General features: G+C 45.0%; 2 long non-coding RNA genes across 2 annotated transcripts; both read left to right on the forward strand.

Moving 5' to 3' along the window:
- Positions 1-545: 545 nt before the first annotated feature.
- Positions 546-895, forward strand: LOC141025497 (uncharacterized). The gene is made up of 2 exons (XR_012186991.1): positions 546-658; positions 733-895. It is a non-coding gene; the product is annotated as an uncharacterized lncRNA (long non-coding RNA).
- Positions 896-2,046: 1,151 nt separating this feature from the next.
- Positions 2,047-4,756, forward strand: LOC141025496 (uncharacterized). The gene is made up of 4 exons (XR_012186990.1): positions 2,047-2,088; positions 2,168-2,277; positions 2,365-2,418; positions 4,388-4,756. It is a non-coding gene; the product is annotated as an uncharacterized lncRNA (long non-coding RNA).
- The last annotated feature ends 7,651 nt before the right edge of the window (positions 4,757-12,407 follow it).

The following is a 12,407-nucleotide window of genomic DNA, read 5'->3' on the forward strand; positions in this document are numbered from 1 at the left end:
TTTTAGTATGTTAACTTGCAAGATTTCTCGTGACTATTTTTTTTGTTATAGGTTTATAAATTTCGAAATATAGTTGCAGCTTCACGGAATGGACGGCCCAAATTATGTTAGTGTCTATATGTTTACTTGGTGGTGGTCTAGCGTGAGTGACACCTGCATCTGTAACTTACCCATTGGATGTTGTTCGAAATCACCTGACAACACAGGTGATGCTTTTCTTCCTTTTGTGATTTGTGAATAACACTAAGCCAATCAATCAATCAATATAACTTCCAGTTAGAACTTAGAGCATCTTTACCTAACGCTTTCATGCAATGCAGCTTTACAGACCAAAGGAACAGGTTTTAGTAAGCTAAACTTTCATGTCTATAAAATTCTGCAGAAAACCACTAGGTATTACAAGGGCATCTTTCACACGTTGTCTACAATTTGTAGAGAAGAGAGTGGTAGAGGATTGTATAAAGGCCTTTGGTCCACCTTATTGGTAAGCCGTCTGCTTCTACTGAGAATTGTTTTTTAGTTGACTTCCCAGTAACTTTTATGAGTTACAGGGAGTTGGACCTGATATATCAATCAACGTTTATGTATATGAATCCCTGAGGTCTCATTGGCAAATGGAAAGTTGAATGTCAAACTGTGCGACCAATGATTTGCTATGGTACCTCCCTCTTCTCTCTTCTATGAACCCTATAACACACGTCTCAAATCTTAATTTCTTTTATCCTATTGCAGGTTAATTCCAGTTGGCTGTGTTAACCTACAGTAATCAATCAAGTCAACAAATATAACAATGATACTTTGTCTTCTGATTTTTGGTGGTGATTTTTTTTGTGACTGAACTAACAGGAGCTGAAGCATGTGTTCTTATTTTTTTATATGACTAGATGCATATGAACTGAAGCTCCATAATTTTCTTTTCAAGTCGACATTGGTGGCAACCAATACAATTAGCGTTATTTACAACCAATGAAGTCTTATAATTTTCTTTCTTAGAAATATACAGTGACACTGACTATCATTTAGTAGCTCTACCGGCACTAGCCAAAAACAATAATATTTATTTATTTAACCACCAAATAGAACAATAGGTTATTCTGCATTATGGGTACACAAATCACAACACTATATTTCAGCTGTAGAAATCTGTGTGGATGCCTGCTGATATTTTAAGCCTACATATTGCCGATTTGGTTTGAGGAATGCTTGAAGCATAATTTACTCCCTAATGTGCAAATAGCAGTATCATTTTTTGTCAAGAAACTGAGAAGACGGAAGAGAGTTGGTGTTGTCAGTGTGGTGAGCCTATGCGGCAACCACAAGGCTGAAGTCTGCTTTGATCGTTGTTCAAGATTTGAGCTTTGGCTCCGGTTTTGATAGCTCTATATCAGTGAGTTTAGTACAGTAACTATTTTAAGTATCTTTACTGTGCATAGTTGCATACATTTTATTCATGGATTAGTCTTGGTAATATTAACATTTGAAAAGCAATTTTTGTGTGACCATTTTTTCATCTTAGTATCTCCATCTACCAGCAAAAGGCAACGTGCACAAACCTGTATTTAACATGCAACATGAGATAGTGTGCATCGAAACTATGCTTATGTTTGTGACATTCATGTGGCATCTCATGCAGATAGATTTTATTATCCATTTCTGTAGCATGCAATGTTTATTTTCTTCTTTTGGTCCATAATCCCTCCTCAAAGAAATATAAGAGTGTTTAGATCACTAAAGAAGTGATCTAAACGCTCTTATATTTCTTTACATAGGGAGTACATGTCATGATTGTTGGATACACATGCAGACTTTCAGCGAGTTTTTGTTCTCGGACTTGGGATCCACAGTCCAAAGTTGATTGGTGGATCAAGTGAACTTGGTGCATCTCCATTCAAGCTGGTGTACAATTACCAGCCTGCTTGTTTAGCGCAGTCTCCACAATCATACAAGCAAATGAGCATCTGTGGTGGCTTTGGGCGCGTGTTTGAGGCTGGTCCGGTATTTAGATCAGAAAAATCAAACACTCACAGGCATCTGTGTGAGTTTATTGGGTTGGATGCAGAAATGGAGATTAAGAAGCACTACTTTGAGGCAAGGAAGATTTGGAGGAAATAATTCTTTAGTTTGTCTATTGAAGCGATGCTGACCAAGTACTGATTTTTGTTTTCAGGTTTGTGATATCATAGATTGCTAATTGTAGCAATATTCAAACACCCAAATGAAAATTGTCAGAAGGAACTCGAGACAATAAATAGGCAGTATCCATTTGAACCTCTGAAGGTAAGACATTACTCCTTACTGTTTTGTGTTGTTATATGTGTGCTTTTGCTTAATTTACTGTCTCAACTTCTTCTAATTTATATACAGTACCTAGAGAAAACGTTGAAGCTAACGTACGAGGAAGGGATTAAAATGCTCAAGGTACTAACATGTACTTTTATGTATGTCTATGATATCATTATTGTGGCGTTGTATACAATATGCTCTTTTTTGTTGTTCTCACAGTATGATCGATACTAGAACTTAATAGCCCAATTATATTGCATGAAAGGCCTTTGTTGGAAATGATAAAACAGCTAGACAGTGAAATGCCGACCAGCCCCATGTCACTCCATCCCCATGGGCGACCCTAAGCCCGGCGACCCCCACCCTCCTCCCCTCACCGTCGCCGAGCGGGCGGCGGCGGGGACGGTTCCTTTTCTCCGCGGTTGTGTCCTCCATGAGTTGGGGAGCTCATGGGGCGGGCGGCAAGCGGAGGGCGACGGCCAGCGCGGTGTCGTGCCTCTTGCGTCGGCGGATGTGGTGAGGTGGGTGGCCTAGGAGGCGTGGGCGACTCGGTTGCTGGGGCAGCTGCCCGGGAGCGGGCTCGAAGGCTCAGATCATGGCGGTCCCGATCTGTCCGCTCCGGCCATGGGGCTGGCCGTTGGATACTGTGACATGGGCATGGTTGGGCTGCGTCCAGGCCGTGCTTACTGCGTGAGCTTTGGCTTTCGTGGTGTATCTGAGGCTCGGTTGTGTTGTGTTGTGCGTTGGTGTTGACTCGCCTCCATGTTGGTCGTGCGGATCGATCGAAGGGCTCTCGGAACTGGTGGTCATGGTTTGCTGCTGCCCGTATAGCGTGGTCTTGGCTTGCTCTCGATCCGCGGTGGCTGAGTTCCTTCCTCGGGGCTGGGTTAGGTCGAGGGGCTTAGGACGAAAGTCTTGGTTTGATGGGCGTTGAAGGATACCAGCGACCATGGCGTTGTAGCTCCCTCCTCTTTGGAGTTGTCATCGATGAGTTCCTCCTCTTCACTAGACCATGGCTTGCTGGTTTTAAGGGTTGCCGTGGGGGTTGTTGGTGTGGGCGGCCATCTCCTGAGGTCTGCCAGCTGTTGTGGGTCACTCTGGGCGAAATCTTAAGTCTTCGAAGGGGGTCGATGACCGCGACTTACTTTGTCCGTGTCAACAAACAATTCGAAATACCTCGACTTTTTCAGAACAGGTCCGAGTCAAATAGCAATGATTCGAAGCACTTCTTTTTCCATTACACTATTTCAGAAACCTAATGACTCGATTGTATGGATATGGAAAATACAGGATTTCCGATCCTAGCGGGAAAAGGAGGGAAACGGCGGCGCCCTTGGGCGTCGTTATCCTTCTTGAAGGCATCTCGGAAGAGTTCATCCACTCATCTCTGGGGTGTGGGCAAGTTGGTGGTATAGTTTCGAGTTGGCTGATGTCGGAATTGTTGTTTCTTTTTTGTTTCTCTTCTTTTTTCGGGGCTTTGCACAATTTTCCCTTTTAAATCGCGTGGTTTTCGGCCTTGTTTTCCTCATAAACAGGGCCATTCTGTAATTTTATTTTCCTCTCTTAATGAATTGGGCAAAGCTCCTGCCTTTCTCCTAAAAAAGGCCTTTGTTGGGTAGACAATACATCTACATATAACAACTGTGCAGACTACAAATGTTTTCCCCATTCCTTCCCAAATTAGAAAAGGTATAATTAAGTTCAATGACATGTGGGTTTACCAAGGTAACCAATCAAGCTAAACTGGATTAGCATTTTTTTTCTACTCCCTCCGTCGTAAAATATAAGAGCGTTTTTGACACTATACTAGAGTCAAAAACACTCTTATATTATGGGACGGAGGGAGTAACTTCTATGAATGCCACACAAATTGTAAAGGTAATTTCTATACATGTGTGTGATTTTGCAGCATACCAATGAAGCCTTAAAAATAACTTGGATTGGTAAAAAGTAAAATTAGACGGTGGGAGCTGTGTGAGTACGCAAGTTGTACCTTGTCGGTTTTGATGACAAGAAGTCTCTCTATGAGGGCATCCATAGCTTGATGATTTTGCACCTCTAAGATTGCCTTTAATGATTTTCTGTTTGCCTTTATATATTGCAGGTTTCATTCTGGAATCCTCTAGGCAGGGTGCTTGCAATCCCCTACATCTCGGCTGCAACAAAAAAGACCCAACGAGGCTGTTGTTTCAAGCTCAGACCCTCTTCATTGCACGCGGTGCTAGAAGGAGAACTGGGTTGTGGTGGTGTTGCTGGTCGTTTTCCTTTTTACTTTTGCACTTTGGCCATCATAAACGACACAGGCTTGCTCCCCGGATGGATCTCTTTCTCTCCCTGGATCTTTTAAACAGGTGTTGTGATTAAAATTGTGATAAATCAGTGTTCATCACTATTCTTTTTGGACTTGAATAGATCTATGTCTAAATTACACATAATGTGTAGGAGAAAATTACTATAGCTGGACTTTCATGTCTTTCTTGAATCCATGGCAAAGCATAGTCACCTTAGTACTATGTTGCTTTGCACATGTCTTCTCTTGGCCTTATTAAAGATCTTGTTTCCATGGCTTTAAACACAAGATGATATTTTTGTAGCATATTTCATATAAGTTTTCCTCCTATAAGGCTATAATTTCAAATTCAAGCCCACCCAACACACAAAGTTTCTATCTTCTTATTTTCTATACAAGTAGTAGCTTGCGCAGCGGTGGTGTTGATGAACGACACCCAATGCAGAGGCGGCAGTTACCATAGGGAAGAGGTCAAGAACATCTAGCTCTTGTGGTGTTCCTCCTCATTGTTGTCATCTCCATCAACAGCAACAATGACGACCGGCTCATGGGACGGCTACTAGAGAGGGAGCGAGGAAGGGGGAGACAGATCTTTCAGGTACAATGGTACGACAACCATGTTTTGAAATATCAATGAGATTTGGTGCTAAGTTAGCATCGTGTTTTATCCAATCTATCAAACACCATAAGTTTCATGTCGAATGTGTTTTAGAAATATGTTCTTCCATAAATATGGTTTTAGTCCTTCATATTTTAGTATCGTTGTAAATTTATCCATTCACATATCACTCTGAGAAACATTTTTAATTGGGGGAAGGAAGAATGGAAGAAAAGAAGAGTGCTTTGACGTAAAAAAAAAAGAAGTCGTCAATATAGCCCGTTGCAACGCACGGGCGTTCTACTAGGAGATGCAAGTGAAGTGGAATAATGAAAATACATTGCATCAAGTACATTTTCCGATTGTTACTGTAATTTTTTTCTATACATGTGAAAATGGAAGTGCATTATGCTTATGTATGCAATCAAAAATAATAATTAAAAGGCCCGTGGCAACGCATGGGCATTGTACTAGGGAAATAAGACGAATAGACATGCAGACTAAGCTCCATATCCAAGGGATTTTGGTAGTACATGCCATGTTTATGCTCACTGTTGAATAGTCTGTATATAACTATTTATGCAATACTTGGACCATAGGAGCAATTCATTCTGTATATTTTGCTGGGGATTGTGCCTTGCAGTCAATTTATAGAAGGGTAAGATGTATCGCAATATCTTTGACTTGCATTCTCTGTGATGTCAAGTAAGAAAATAGAATATATACTCTTTGAATTATCTTTTCTTTTTTTCGATGTCTCTATCTTACTTCTATAATCCAATTGGCATTCTCTAGAGTTTCTGTTGATGAAACATTTGTTTTGTGATGTGAGGAGGTTCTGTTTGTGACTTTGCAATCAATATTCGTAGATACGGTTCGTAGATCATGATATCTGCACAATCTCAATCTACTCCTGTGACCATATATTGTATTAATGGGTTGTGTCAGGGTTATTTTATCAACTGTTGGGTTGTTGATCTACATTACGGTTTAATTCTTACACGAATTAATGTTGACTCGATTCTCTGTAGTAGGTTGAGAGGCTTCTCCTCTCATGATTTACTCTGATTAGTTTGCCTGGCTCCATGCTCCTCATGATTTCTTTGAATTTTTCTGTAGGAGCTCGGTCAAAAATCACCTAAGGAAAATCTGTCGTTCTTCTCTACAAGGGTTGCATGTGGAATTTGAGGAGAATCTGTGCACCAGCATCCGACTCCTTGATGTTGCTCTGATCATATTGTGTAAATATATTTCTAATAAAGCAATCGCCCGATGGTGTACATGTTGTAAATAACAAGATGTAATCATCAAGTGTGAGAGATGGCAACATCATGATGGGATGGTATGTACTGTTGTGCTCATCAATAGAGTTAGATCACTTTTCTGTCTGAGAGTCGATTTTTTTGTGTTAGATGGATTGACAAGTACCAAAGATTGATGCCAAGCAGAACTAAAACCTGTCCATGGATTACCTTCGGTCCCGCATTCCAATCAACAGCATTGGGCCGAGCGAGCGCGCGGGTGGCGCAAGAGGCAATGGGCAGCCGGTGGAGACTGAGTGGTGAGCGGCGGTGGCGAGGTCGAGCAATTGGCACCAGCGGCGAGTAGGCAATTACCGTGACGGGCGAGCGGACGAGGCGTGTAGGTGTCACGATTGCATCACAATTGGAATAAAGTAAACAATGCATACGTGTGGCTATTGACTGATTTTGTGTGTTGTGTGCTTGTGTTAACAGCCAGCCAAATCAATCAGCCAAGGGCCATTATGTACGTGAGTGTGTTAACAGTGGGTATATCTGAAGATTATTTCTCAACTCGGCATGTGGGTAGAGACTAAAAAGACGATGCCATGGTAGCATGGCAGACCTGGCAAGTGCCACGAACATCATGATATTCTTCCTTTTCTTAATTCCTTGATTTGAAAATTAATTTGCTCTGCATGTATAGGAACATAGCAGTCGGGCAAACGACACTTTGGCATCTTGATCTATCAAGGGATTTTTTTTTACTTTAGAAAATGTGGGTTCGGATTGGTCTGTTGAGTTATGGCTGGCTGATCGGAATAATTTTTCTATTTAAAAAATGTAGCAAATAGCATTTCATTAGAGATTGGTCTGTTGAGTTATGGCTGGCTGATCATAATAATTTTCCTATTTAAAAATGTAGCAAATAGCATTTCATTAGAGATGGCTTTGCAGCAAATTGCAAATCACGCAAACCAAGCCATCGTCGCCTCGTTGCTCTCGCCGGGAGCGACAACAACCGCCGGTCTCTTCTTCGCCTTCTTAGCCGGCATCTCCTCCATCCGGATGCCCTGCGGCACGAGCCACTCCGCCACCGAATGGGACTCGACCTCCAGGAAGTTTAGATCCGTCTTCGGCCGTCCGGCACGCCACACCGCCACGTCGTAGGCACAAGCAGCCTCATCGGCGGTGGGATACGTGCCGAGCCACCAACGCTGCCCGGCATCGGAGAACTCCAGTCCGAAGGTCCCGGAGGGCTTCGCCCTCATGCCGAAGAAACCGGACTTTCCCTTCGGCGTCTTCTTCGGCGCCATCGGGGAGCGGGCGGCGGCCAAGCGGGGAGCGGGGCGGCGACGTGCGGCGCGGGGCGGACGCGGACGGAGCGGGGCGGCGGCGTGCGGCGCGGAGCAGAAGCGGACGGAGCGGGGCGGTGGACGGACCGGAGAGGAGGCGAACGGAGCAGGGCCGGAGAGGAGGCGGACGGAGCGGGGCCGGGCGGAGGATGGACCGGAGGCGGAGGCGGCCGGAGAGGAGGCGGGCGGGGTCGGGGCGGCCGGAGCGGAGGCGAACGTGATGGGGCAGCGCAGCGGTAGGCGGCGGCCTAGGCGGGGTGGAATCAGTGGTGGGGATCTGGATCTACGACGGGGCGAGACCTTAGAATGTTAACATGTAACTCTTGCAAACTATTTCAAAAGCCCGTGGCAACGCACGGCCAGTCTACTAGTAATACATAGTCCTTGACACGTACAAGTAAGCACACCCTAACGCACACACAAAAAACTAGAAAAACAAAGAGCACTCTAACAAGTAGTAAAATACAAAGTGTTAGAGTTGTGTCGAATATTATTGTACAAAGTAGGTTATAGTTGCACTTGGTTTTTGAACTATGTGTAGACAAGGTAGTAGTTGTGTCCTAATAGGACACTTCTATCCTAGGCCTTTCATATATATCGAGGGTTGACACACGATGTAACCTATGCCAACATAATAGCACATGCACGCAGGGGAGGCGGTGGCGCGTGTTGACGCCCGGGTGGCCGGTGTGCGGTATTGTAGCGGTGTCACGGGGAGTAGCGCCCGTAGTCAGGCCCCGGGGATGTAGTCATGATGGTGAACCTCGTTAACAAGTCTTGGTGATGTGCTTGTGTGATTGCTTGATCCTCGGTAGATCGATGGTGCGCTTCGGATTCATTCTAACCAGTAGTATCATGAGCAAGGTTTTGAAGAGGTTTTGGATCGTTGTTGATCAAGAGGAAAAGCTCCGATGGTCGGTCTTGAAGAGAGGCGTCGTGTTCTATTCCGATCTACTGACGGTACGCAGCAGATAAGGTCTGATGTGAAGGTCAGATGGTCGTGACACGGAGGCCAAAGCAGCAGGTTTGGAAGCAATCGGAAGCAACCAAGGCAGCGGCAGGTCGGATCTGAAGCAGCGGCGGCTAGGGCACGGAGCGCAGCGAGCGTCGCAGGAGGCAGTCACCAGGGCGGGCCAAGGCGTGGAATTTTCTGCGGGACGGCTGTATTTTGGTTTTCTGCGGGACGGCTGCAGGCCCAGGTGCTGGGTGGCCGAGAAGGTAGCGGTGCTGCTGATCCTGGACGTGTACGTCATGTATACGTGTGCCTTGCTTGGTGTTGTGCAGACACGTGGTTTGTTTTGAGAAAACAAAGTGTTGCTAGGTCCAACACGTGTGCACAAGAGTGGTTTGGCATGGATCGAAAGGATTTGATTCTTTTCTGCTAGGTGCGCGGAGAAGCTAATAAATCAAACACGAGCATAATAATTTGCAGACGAGGGACTTGTCAGATTCAAGTTTGCATGAAAGTTTTGCTAGGTTGGTTTGATCAGATGGCTTGGAGCGTGTGGAGAGGCAACAGAGGACGTGGACAAGCGTGTCATGTGGATCATGCATACACAGGGCGTCAAGCAATGCATGGAGAAGTGCGGGCGACACGACGCAGGGTGGAGCATGGTTGTAGTCGGATAATTTCGGCTGGGTTGGACTGGACAGTGACAGTCTGACGGATCGGCAGGGATGTTGGTCAAAGCAGAAGACGGCGGTGATTTCAGTGATGACGGCATAAGCGCGTGATGCTGATGGTGGTCGAATTCTGGGGCGTGGAAACACGTGGTGCATACCTGAGGGCTTGTGCGGCTTCGACAGACTATGTCGCGGGGTTGATTCAAGATGGTGCACACATGAGAGAGCTTGAAGTCGACGGGGCGCGGGGTAGCATGGCCAGCTACATGGAGTCATGTTGAAGGTGAAGCTGGAGTCTGATGGATGACTACACTCTGTGCTGATGGAGGGGCTATGACGTAAGAATTCGGACAGTCGAAGCCTATTTCAGCGGGATAGCGAGAGACACATGGTTCAGACTAGTTACCAGTGGTCTGATGGAGACGTGATACTCGACATCGGTTAGTGATGATCGATGGTTCTCTGCAGTGGGGGTTAAGTGGTGTGGGTTCGCGACCCTTGAGACTCGATCGGGACAGCAGAGGCTCGACGCGGTGATAGCGGCGAGGTATGCGGTAAGCACGGGACACAACGACAGGCCAAGGCACTAGTGGTCAGACATGTGGTCAGACAAAGTGTGCAGGGGTGCTGAAGCAGTGTTGGAGAGTACCGGATTCTAGTTGGTGACTGGGTCTATCGGTGCCGGTTGATGGACAGGAGTTGACCATGGAGAATCTGAGAAAGTCGCGGAAAGTCTGAAATTGTCAAAAGCTGAGAGAGTACATGGCCGTATATTCTGTGGTTTTCAGTGCACATGGCAAAGTGCGGATGACAAATACAGAAGGAGGCGGAGTGCTATAGTTGTGGGACATGCCAGAGACTATCCGGAATAAGGACGAGACAACTGTGAATTTGACTCATGATGACAAAGGGCGACGGTGAAATTTCTTCAAGTTTTAGACAAGGAATCAAGAAAGAGCAGTGACGTTGAGTTTAGGTAACTCCTATATGTAGCATCCAATATGTAAGTTGTTCACTTTCATGCAGACAGTGGTCGGTGTGTGATGGCGTTGAGTGGATACTCCAGAAATTGGGAGCCCAAAGTAGAGTAATGAAGAACTTAATTTTTGCTCGAGTGCTGACTGTGAAGAGGACGAGAAGGGACTACAGTTGCAGGTGGAGTCACATGGAGTCTAGGAGTAGCAGCAGTGCTCATGGTGTATCTCAAGTGCAATGTACATGGAAGTTCGATGCATGGATGAATTCAAGGTGCTGGAGAATATTCGCCAAGGTAGAGTTGTTAGAGTTGTGTCGAATATTATTGTAAAAGATAGGTTACAGTTGGACTTGGTTTTTTAAACTGTGTGTAGACATGGTAGGAGTTGTGTCCTAATAGGACACTTGTATCCTAGGCCTCTCATATATATCGAGAGTAGACACACGATGTAACCTATGCCAACATAATAACACAGGCACACAGGGGGAGCCGGCGGCGTCTGCCGGCGCCCGGATGGCTGGTGTGCGGTATTGTAGCGGTGTCACGGGGAGGAGCGCCCGTAGTCGGGCCCCGGGATGTAGCCATGATGGTGAACATCGTTAACAAATCTTGGTGACGTGCTTGTCTGATTGCTTGGTCCTCGGGATATCCCTCTAGTAGCAGCACAAAGAAAGAGGAAGAACGGCAACCGAAAATCATACCGACGAAAAAGGAAAAATCTTTGTCTTCACACAACCACCACCCATCCAAGGCCTAAACCGGTCAGTAGACCTCCAGACACCATAGCCCGCGACCTCAACGAAACCCGGGGATCTTCGACCCCGCTGGCTCCTAGACGAATGCAAGAGCCCCACCTAATCGCGAACGGAGCCCGAGGAAACTTATTCAGACGCGATGCCGCCGCAACAGCCTCGACATCATCTCCTTCAACACTAACCCTATTGAGAACCCATCCGATGCACAGCTCCGAGGTTCCCCCTCCCTCCCGCTATCGGAGTGGCCGGCGAAGGGAGAGGGAACCAGTGGCAGCGCCGACGGCACTCGAACGTGGTCGCCTCCTTTTGTCTGTGTACGAGTAGCAATGTGGACATGAGTCGTCCATCCTATTTTAGCTAGGTAGTGCGTCTACACGTTCCAGATTTTGGAAGCTTCTAATTCTTGGTTTTTAGTTTTCTTTTTTTTCATTTATCTGTTTATTTTCCTTGATTTTTTGAGGATTTTTTCTTTTAAAAAAAGTTTAGAAAATTTCAGAAGTGGTCGTGCTTAAAAGAAAAAATCTTCCTTTTAGGGGAAAAATCAAGATCTCAAAAAATCAGAATTTTTAAAATTGTTCAAAAAACTTAAAAAAATTTGTTCACAAAACATTTTCTAGAAAATGCGCATGTTTTTCATAAAAATGTTGTAAAAGTGGCAAAAAATGTTTATTTTTCTTAAAATTAAATAGTTTTCGTGTTTGTTTTTGAAACCATAATAATTTTCCCGTTTTTATAGAAAAGAAAGTAAAAAAACATCCTTAAAACAAGTAAAATTAAAAAGATCTAGTTAAATCACTAAATACCAGCGGACGACAATGTCACTGCTAGCGGACGGAATGGTCCGACCCATAGCGGACGTTCTATGATTCATTCCGTCATTTTGACGCACAGAGTGTCTTATAGGAGCTCTCCTCGCGAAGAGCAGTGAATAGGGCCACTGACTCTGTACATTTTAAAACCAAGCTGATAGAAACCAAATCGAGCCTATTTTTCTTTGGTTAATACGATTTTTTATTTATGGTATGGTATAGAATCTAGATAAGGATGAAGAGGGACCTTGGGCGGCGCATGGACATCACACGAAACGTGTCACCAGGGAGTGTCAAAACCGTTGTTTGTTGGAAAAGTCCAAAATAAACCTTAATTTGTAGGCGAAAGCTAAATCGAGCCTGAACTTCTAATCCTCGAAATCAGCACACCAAACAATCTGATCCCCGTCTATTTTAAACCTAGAGCGTGTTTACAGGGATTGTCAACGTGGCATCAGATTTCAAAACATGTTCCAC

The sequence above is a fragment of the Aegilops tauschii genome, chromosome 6 (genome assembly GCF_002575655.3).
Source record: "Aegilops tauschii subsp. strangulata cultivar AL8/78 chromosome 6, Aet v6.0, whole genome shotgun sequence".
Classification (NCBI taxonomy): Eukaryota; Viridiplantae; Streptophyta; class Magnoliopsida; order Poales; family Poaceae; genus Aegilops; species Aegilops tauschii.